The sequence below is a fragment of the Oncorhynchus tshawytscha genome, unplaced genomic scaffold, assembly GCF_018296145.1.
Source record: "Oncorhynchus tshawytscha isolate Ot180627B unplaced genomic scaffold, Otsh_v2.0 Un_scaffold_4_pilon_pilon, whole genome shotgun sequence".
NCBI classification, from domain to species: domain Eukaryota; kingdom Metazoa; phylum Chordata; class Actinopteri; order Salmoniformes; family Salmonidae; genus Oncorhynchus; species Oncorhynchus tshawytscha.
In genome coordinates this window covers 427,441-437,273 of record NW_024609834.1, presented here as the reverse complement: position 1 = coordinate 437,273, position 9,833 = coordinate 427,441, and positions in this window count along the sequence as shown.

Sequence of the window (9,833 nt, the reverse complement as noted above, 5' to 3'; positions counted from 1 at the left end):
TCTTACGAAGCAGCCAGTCAAATCAGTCGAATGAAGCACAGCGACGGGACGCAAACCAAAGTTCGCAGAGCATCAGCACCCCTGTAACCGAGGAGGATAACACAAGCACAGAAATGCCGGTGGGTGAACTCACCCAACCACAGAGACCTCTAAAAGAGAAAAAGATCAAAGGGCACAGACCGAGTGTGAAGTGGCCCAAAGCTGTTGAAAAGAGAGAGTTGGAAACAATCAACAACGACCTGACAAAAATCTTGGAACAACAGGTAGGAACAGCAGAGAAAATGCTTGAAAGGATGGGAGACATTATCTACCACTACGGAGAAGAGCGCTTTGGAGTAAATGAAAGGAAAAGTGGCAAGACACCACCCGCGCCAGCCAAATCTAGGAGGCAGCAGGAGATCAAGATACTTGTCAGAGAGAGAAGGCAGCTGAGGAAGCAGTGGAAGAAGGCCTCTGATGCAGAGAGAGAAGGTCTCATGCTACTCCAAGCAGACATTAAATGTCGGCTGGCAACCTTGCGAAGAGCGGAAAACTTAAGGAAACTTCGTAGGAAGAAGGAACACTCAAGAACACGGTTCTATAAAAAACCCTTTAAGTTTGTCAAAGATCTCTTTGCAAAGGAAAAGTGCGGAATCCTAAACTCCAAAGCCTGAACTGGAAGAACATCTGGAAAAGGTCCACCAGGACATGAAAAGGCATGAGCAGATAATCATCCCACATGACATCCCACCTATTCAATCACCAGAATTCAATCTGGACACTGACCCTCCAAAATGGTAGAGAACGTTGCCCGAAGAGCAAGAGCGGCCTCGGCTCCTGGGCCTAATGGAGTACCATACAAGCTCTACAAGAACGCCCCGGATGTTCTACGCTTTCTTTGGAGGCTCATGAGGATAGTGTGGCAGAAGGAAATAATACCAAAGGCATGGCGAAGGGCTGGTGGTGTGCTAATCCCGAAAGAGAAGGATGCGACAGACATCAGTCAATTCCGACCAATCTCCCTTCTCAACGTCGAAGGGAAGATCTTTTTCAGTATAATAGCACAGAGGCTGTCCACTTATCTGGAAAGGAACAAGTACATTGATACATCTGTGCAGAAAGCAGGCATTCCTGGTTTCTCTGGTTGCCTGGAACATACTAGTATGATTTGGCACCAGATCCAAACAGCTAAGAAAGACAAGAGAGACCTCTATGTCATCTTCCTCGACCTGGCCAATGCCTTTGGCTCAGTTCCCCATGAACTCCTCTGGGAATCCTTCAACATTTTCCATGTACCAGAACCCATCACTACACTGGTAAAGGCCTATTTCCAAGACCTGCAATTGTGTTTCACAACACCTGACTTCACAACAACATGGCAGCGCTTGGAAGTAGGCATAATGGCAGGCTGTACAATTTCTCCTCTGGCCTTCACTATGGCCATGGAAGTCATCATCAGGGCATCGAGATGGGTGGTCGGCGGTGAGAGAACTAAGGAAGGGCTCCGTCTCCCACCTATCCAAGCATATATGGATGACATGACTACACTGACCACCACTGCAGCATGCACCAGGCGGCTACTTGCAAAACTGCAGGATAACATCAAGTGGGCCCGGATGAAAATCAAGCCAAGCAAATCTCGAAGCATCTCCATAGTCAAGGGACAGCTTAAAGATGTGAGGTTCTGCATTGGAGATGACCCGATACCAACGGTGTCTGAGCAACCCATCAAGAGCCTGGGTAGATGGTACAACGAAAGCCTCCGGGATAAAGATCAAGTTCAGCAAGTAAGGCAGGATATCGCCGACGGTCTTGAGAACATCAACAAGACCCTACTGCCTGGGAGGCTCAAGCTTTGGTGCCTACAGTTTGGACTTCTCCCCCGGGTAATGTGGCCACTCACCGTCTATGAGGTCCCAATAACAACAGTGGAGAAGATGGAGCGAACCATTACCTCATACGTGAAGAAATGGCTGGGTGTCCCACGATGCCTGAGTAACATCGGCCTCTATGGCAAAGGGGTCCTTGAACTACCTCTTACAAGTCTAACGGAGGAGTACAAGTGCTCTAAAGTAAGACTTCAGATGACATTGAAGGACTCCAAAGACCAGACCATTAGCAAGGCTGCACCTCCCCTACAAACTGGACGGAAATGGACATCATCCAAGGCTGTGCAGCAAGCAACATCAGCCCTGAGACACCAAGACATTGTGGGGAATATCCAGCATGGAAGAGGAGGCTTTGGCCTGGCAGCAAGCAAACCAACGTTCCATAAGGCAACAACATCTGAACGCAGGAAGCTGGGGGTCGAGGAGGTGCGCAGACAGGAGGAGACTGCAAGAAGTGCAAAGGTTGTCTCTCTTGTCAAACAAGGGCAATGGACGCGGTGGGAAGGCCTGGAGAGGAAAAAGATCAACTGGAGTGAGCTTTGGCAAATGGAGGCAAGCAACATCAGCTTCATCATAAGAGCTGTTTATGATGTGCTTCCATCACCAAATAATCTACATCAATGGTATGGCGAGGACTCGACCTGCCCCCTCTGCCCAGCTCCAGCGACTCTCAGGCATATAATGACAGGTTGCAAGACCAGCCTCTCACAAGGCCGCTACACCTGGAGGCACAATCAGGTCCTCAAGATCCTGGCTGCAGCACTTGAGACCAAGAGGAGTGCAACCAATTCATTACCTCCAAAAACAAGCATCCCATCAAAACAACAACATTCATCCAGGAGGGACAGAAAAGGCCCAAGTATCCTCCTACGAAGCCAGAAACTGGACACCTAGCCATGGCCCGGGACTGGAAGATGCTTGTCGATATTGGCCAGCAACTAATTTTTCCATCTGAGATTGCTTCTACCAACCTTAGGCCAGACATGGTACTCTGGTCCCCTTCACGAAAGGCTGTGTACATCATAGAGCTCACAGTCCCGTGGGAAAACTCTGTTGAAGAGGCCTACGAGCGTAAGAAACTGCGTTACACAGAGTTGGCAGCAGACGCAACTCAGCGTGGCTGGAATGCAAAAGTCTAGCCAGTTGAAGTGGGATGCAGAGGATTCGTGGCTTCTTCCACCATCAGGTTGCTGAAAGAACTTGGAATCCATGGACAGGCTCTGCGGCAGACCGTCAGAGCAGTTTCTCAAGCAGCTGAAAGAGGCAGCCGGTGGATCTGGATCAAACGGAAGGACCCTTGCTGGGCTATAACTTCATGACCCCCACCCCCACCTGAGAACCCAATTCAGATCCCTCCAACTTGAGGAGGGCATATGAGGTATGCGGTCAGCTGTAGGGCTGGTTCAGGGAATAGGACGCCCCTGCCTTGCATAGTCCCGTGGGACATCTTAATTGGGCATGGGACACAAGCTAAGGCTTGATCACCCTTTAGCTGGCCACCTTTGAGGGTGTTTAGTGATTAAAGGCCGAAACACCCACTGATTCGAAGGCACACTACTGAGGATGTGTCCCAAAATTGACATCTTAACCCAGTCTAAGAAATAAACCTCCCATGCCACTCTGTCAACATCACGGCAAATCTCATGTGAGTGCATTCCATCTATTGGCACAATGGACAGTTTTTAACATCTCGTCCCGTGTTTTATGATTCTGGATGCAATCATTGATGAAACACAGTCTGGCTTCATGAGGAACAGACATATTTCTAACAATGTCAGACTAGTATTAGACGTACTTGACTACTCAGACCTAATAACTGAGGATAGCTTCATATTATTTTTAGATTTTTATAAAGCATTTGACACAGTAGAGCATCAGTTTCTCTTCCACTCCCTTGAGAGACTTGGCTTTGGGGATTTTACCTTCATATTATGGTATTCCAGTAAAAGAAGAACTTACATATTTAGGCATAACCATTACAAAGGATCAGAAGTCTAGAGGCTTACTAAATTTTAACCCTCTTATTAAAAAACCCCAGAAGAAACTAAATCAATGGCTACAGAGGGACTTATCTTTAAAAGGTAGAGTCCTAATAACCAAGGCTGAAGGTATCTCTAGACTAACATATGGTGCTCTATCTTTATATCTTGACCGTAAAATAAGCAAGGAGATAGACCAGATGCTTTTCAACTTTCTTTGGAGAAACCGTACCCATTACATTAGGAAAACTGTTGTAATGAACACTTATGAGAATGGTGGACTGAATTTTCTGGATTTTACTACTTTAAATAATACTTTCAAGATCAATTGGATAAAACAATTCCTAAGAAGACCCACTTCTGTCTGGAATTTTATTCCTCATCATGTCTTCTCTACTTTTGGTGGCCTTAACTTCATGTTGTTTTGCAATTATAATATTGACAAAGTTCCAGTGAAACTTTCTGCTTTTCATCGGCAGGTTTTCTTGTCATGGTCCTTAATTTATAAACACAATTTTTCTCCACACAGATATTATATATGGAATAATCGGGATATATTGTATAAAAATACCTCTTTGTTTTTAGAATATTGGTTCAGAAATAATATCCTATTGGTGAGCCAACTGGTAAATGCAGAGGGTCTTTTACTCAGTTATAAAGAATTCTTATCACTTTACAAGGTCCCTGTAACACCTAAAGATTTTGCAATTGTTTTAGATGCCATTCCCTCAGGTGTTGCTATGTTATTCAGGAACATGTCAAGACCTGACCCTCAGAGCCTACCTTCTATTGACCCTGTTGACTCATCAGTAGGAAAGATTTGTTTATCTTTTGGTCCATTCAACAACAGAGCGATATGATCCTTGTTTCAGCAGGATGTTGTATCTATACCTTATGTCATGCCTTATTGGAATGGATTTATTGATAATATCTGTTGGAAAAAGTTTGGATGTTGCCACACACATACCTACTTGTTAACAAAATTAAGGAAGCTTCCTTTAAAATTATTCATAAATATTATCCTGCCAACCACTATATGAAGAAGTTTAAGGAAAACATCAACTCCAATTGCTCCTTTTGTAATGACCACCCAGAAACAGTTGTGCATCTTTTTTGGCATTGTATGCATGTAAGAAAACTGTGGCAAGACATAAGTAGGTTTATAATTGAACACATTTATGAAGATTTTACACTATTGTGGAGAGATGTACTGTTTGGATTCTTTACATACAATAGAAATAAGCGGAATCATTTTTATGTAATTAATTTCATTATTCTTTTGGCCAAATTTCATATACACAAATGTAAATTTACAAACAGAAAACCACATTTTCGTACCCTACAAAAAGAAATTGAACTGTATTTTAAGACGGTTAAATGCTCTACTAACAAAAAAGCTGTTAGAATTGTAAGTATATGCATGTCCCTTAAGGTCCTTGTGTAATTGTAATGTGATATTGTACCCCCTAGCCCCGCCCCCAGCCCCGCCCCTAGCGCGATTGTCCATTGTTTGTAATCTATGTATGCTTGTGTTCTCTCATGTGCTTTGTGTATTGATTTGTTGTTAATAAAAAATAATTAAAAATTAAAAAAGGTTTAGCGTCATCGAATCCGCACATTAATACTGACGAATTTCTTAGTTTAAAAAAAGTGGTGAGGAGTCCAGTATGACCCTGCAAGCTGGAGATGTTGACATCGCGTTCAGCAATATTTCTGCAACTTCCAGTAAACTAGGTTAGACAGTTCACTATAATTTAGCATAATAGTCAGCACATGGCAACATGTTAAATAATCGCATGAGTCTAGCCATGTCTAAAGTTATCCTCCTATCTCACTTGTGTGTCCTCACATACAGAAGTCGACAAACTCATACAAGCCCAACAACAAGAGGAAAAGGACTCGGGTCCAAGGTAATCTTAAAAGCTAGGAATTGGCTGTCAGTAGTCTTCTAACATTATTGTTCATTCTGTCTAGCATTCTAACTAGTGACGCTTTATGTTCCTCAGAATGACAAAGACATTTCTGAAGGACTACTGCAAGCAAAATAAACTCTACATGACACCTCGATTGAATGACACACTGTATTTGCACTTCAAAGGTGTGTCTGAAATTGTTGTTGTTAATGGACGGGTTAGATATATTGTTGCATGAATAATTTATAGAAATTAAAATCATAAGCTTTGTGTGGTCTATATAGAATTGTAGGTGGAATACAACTGCACTGTTAGAGTTCTTTTAGTATTCTTATGTTATTTATTTTGTTTTCCCCTCTTAGGCTTCTCCACCATAGAGAATCTGGAGGAGTACACAGGGATGAAGTGTCTCTGGCTGGAGTGCAAACGGACTGCAGCGCATCCAGAACCTGCAGGCTCAAACGGACCTACGCTGCCTCTTCCTCCACCAGAACCTCATACACAATCTGGAGAACTTAGAACCACTCAGCAAGCTCTGCACCCTCAATGTCTGCAACAACTACATACGCACCATCGAAAACATTGGTGAGTCTGTCCTCACTCTACGTACCGCACCTATCTCTGTGTGTGTGTGTGTGTGTGTGTGTGTGTGACTCCATCTATTTGATTTGTGAGTATTTTCCCAGCCTGCCTGCCTGATCAAATCAAATCAAATCAAATTTATTTATATAGCCCTTCGTACATCAGCTGATATCTCAAAGTGCTGTACAGAAACCCAGCCTAAAACCCCAAACAGCAAGCAATGCAGGTGTAGAAGCACGGTGGCTAGGAAAAATTCCCTGAAAGGCCAAAATTTAGGAAGAAACCTAAAAACCAGGCTTTGTGGGGTGGTCCTCTATGGCTGTGCCGGTGGAGATTATAACAGAACATGGCCAAGATGTTCAAATGTTCATAAATGACCAGCATGGTCTTAATAATATTTAGAACAGTTGAAACTGGAGCAGCAGCACAGTCAGGTGGAAGTTGAAACTGGAGCAGCAGCATGGCCAGGTGGACTGGGGACAGTGGAGTCATCATGGCAGGTAGTCCTGGGGCATGGTCTGGGCTCAGGTCAGTTGAAACTGAACAGCAGCATGGCCAGGTGGACTGGGGACAGCAAGCATCATGTCAGGTAGTCCTGGAGCTCAGGTCCTAGGGCTCAGGTCCTGAGAGAGAACTTAGAAAGAGAGAAGCTCTGAATTAGAGAACGCACACTTAGATTCACACAGGACACCGAATAGGACAGGAGAAGTACTCCAGATATAACAAACTGACCCCAGCCCCCCGACACATAAACTACTGCAGCATAAATACTGGAGGCTGAGACAGGAGGGGTCAGGAGACACTGTGGCCCCATCCGAGGTCTGATCTGGGCACCTTGCAGACAGCCCATAATAAGCTGCAGACAGTGGGAGATGTGGAGCATCTGAGTCAGTGCCTCTCCCTCAGTGTACTGGACATGTCCCACAACCTGCTGGATGACCCAGACATCCTCACTGTGCTGGAGAGAATGCCTGAACTGGTGAGAAGACATGCTCACAACAGGCTCACACAGATTAACAGTACTGTATGCAATAGAGATCATATCATCTTTATTCATTAGTATGCCCATGCGCATGACACACTGACTATAAAATGCAAATACTCTTGCTTCATGCTGATAATATACCCAAGTGTGTGTGTGTGTGTGTGTGTGAATACACCCTTGTTGTTCCCTCCTCCTCAGCGCGTGCTGAACCTGATGGGAAATGAAGTGATAAAGAAAATCCCATACTACAGGAAGACTATGATCATACATCTCAAACAGCTCAGATACCTGGACGACCGACCTGTGTTCCCAAAGGACAGGTGCATTACCAATTTGTCTCTGTTTGCCCGTACATGTCATACTTATGCTTGAGTCATTGTGTGGTCTGATGTTGGTCCTTGGATGCTGTATGATTGTCATGTGGTTGCGGTATGAAGGGCGTGTGCGGAGGCGTGGGGGACAGCGGGTCCGGAGGGGCGCAGGGAGAGGGAATCATGGCAAACATGAGAGAGAAGGAAGATCCAGGACAGTCTGGACACCATGGCAACCATCAGAGACCAAGCCATGGAGAAACTGCGACTCAGAGAGCTGCAAGAGAGAGGTACGCACACACGCACTCATATCCACACACACACACACACTTGGAACCTCCTTACACACACATGACGTAGAGAAGTTTGATAAGGGTGTGTTGACCTTTTCTAGGGGAGTATGAGACCACTACAACTCCAGAACTTGAGAGCCCCAGTAAAAAGAACCAGAGGCAGAATCAGAGCCCAGGCTGGGAGGAGAGGATCCAGGCGTTTGTGGAGAACAGTCTGGAGGCCCATGAAGAGTTCCTACAGACACAGAGAGAACAGACAGAAAAGGAAGAGCTAGGGAATGAACAGCCACTGAAGAAGCAGCTAGACAGAGAACAACCAGAAAGAGAGGATCCGGAGGGAGATCGGCTAGAGAGAGAGCACCAAGAGGGAGATCAGCTAGAGAGAGAGCACCAAGAGGGAGATCAGCTAGAGAGAGAGCACCAAGAGGGAGATCAGCTAGAGAGAGAGCACCAAGAGGGAGATCAGCCAGATTGAGAGCACCAAGTGGGAGATCAGCCAGATGGAGAGCAAGCAACAGAAGAAAGCTTAAAGGAAGAATAGTTAGAGTTAAACCAGTCAAGGAGAGAACAACTACAAAGGCAGCCAAAAAGAGAGAAGTTAGAGAGAGAGCAGTCAGTATGTGGCCAGCCACAATCTCAGACAGCTGGGAGAATTGTAGAGCACGGTCCTGGACCAATGGTGACTGAGCTAGAGGAGACAGAGGACCTGGAGACCATCCACCTGGGGCCACGCCCACCACTTCGTATTGACGTGAGTCAGACTGACCACCATAGCCAAGCATTACCAGTCACTATAATAGAGTGATTATCACACTGTAATAATGTTTTGTTATCTAGTCCCTCTCCATCAGCGTCTTATCCAAAAGCAAGGACTGCCTCACTCTTTATCATTTAGCTCTTGACTCTAACCTTCATTTAGAGCACGAAAGCCTTGTCCCCTGACTAATGGTCACCTGACTCTACAGGATCTCCCTGACCTGGAGGATGTGGATGTTGAAGATCCAGACAGCACCTGCATCTTCTCCTCTCAGGTACATTACATACCATACACTAGGCTGTAACTTTTATTACCCAAAATAAAGAATAGAATACCTTTAGCATTTATTGTACAATAGTCAGCAGGCATATTCCAAATTCACACAATTAGTCTCTAAATTACTCACATGCTAATATTTCATTAGGTCAACACGGCATTTAAATCAGCAGAGAGTGTATTTAATTTGGGTCAGCTGTGTTATGTCTGAATTGACCACCTGTGTTTCCAGCGAGTATTCCGGCCAATGATAGAGGTCGTTTCAGGAGACAACAACGATGTAGATCCAATCATACATCAGAGTGGGACAGTGTGGACCACATCTACCTCAGGTCCATGCTCATCTTCACTGTTCAGGGTCTGTGACAAAATGTCAAACAAATCGCCCACCAATCACCTAGTAGCATTGGACCCAGAGGCGGGGGATGCCCCAGAACCTCAGGGAGAACCCAGACAGAGGCAGAGCCATGAAGCCAGCAAACCAGGTTGTCTCATTGAGGAGCTGGACTAACCCTGCAGAAGGCTTTGATAGCATTAACAACACTAGGTTTAGGTGTTCAATCTGGGAAAGCCTTGTTTCGCTGAAGACGGGTACAATGTAAGCACAGAGAGCTGCTGTGGAGCTATTTCGCAGCCATGGGTTTACACCCAACACATTTTCCACTCAAAACAATGTTTTTTTTGTTAGTTTTTCCTAGCTGTTCGTTTACTGATTATACTTTATATTCTGTATTCTCAGGCTCAGTGTTTTGAATTGTGTTCATGAACTGCATTCAAATCCATTCCAAAATAATCCCAGGCAGATTATAGCCAGGGCTCATAAAATAAAACGTTATAGTACAGTATGGAGAATTTGTCTCAGTGCTTGT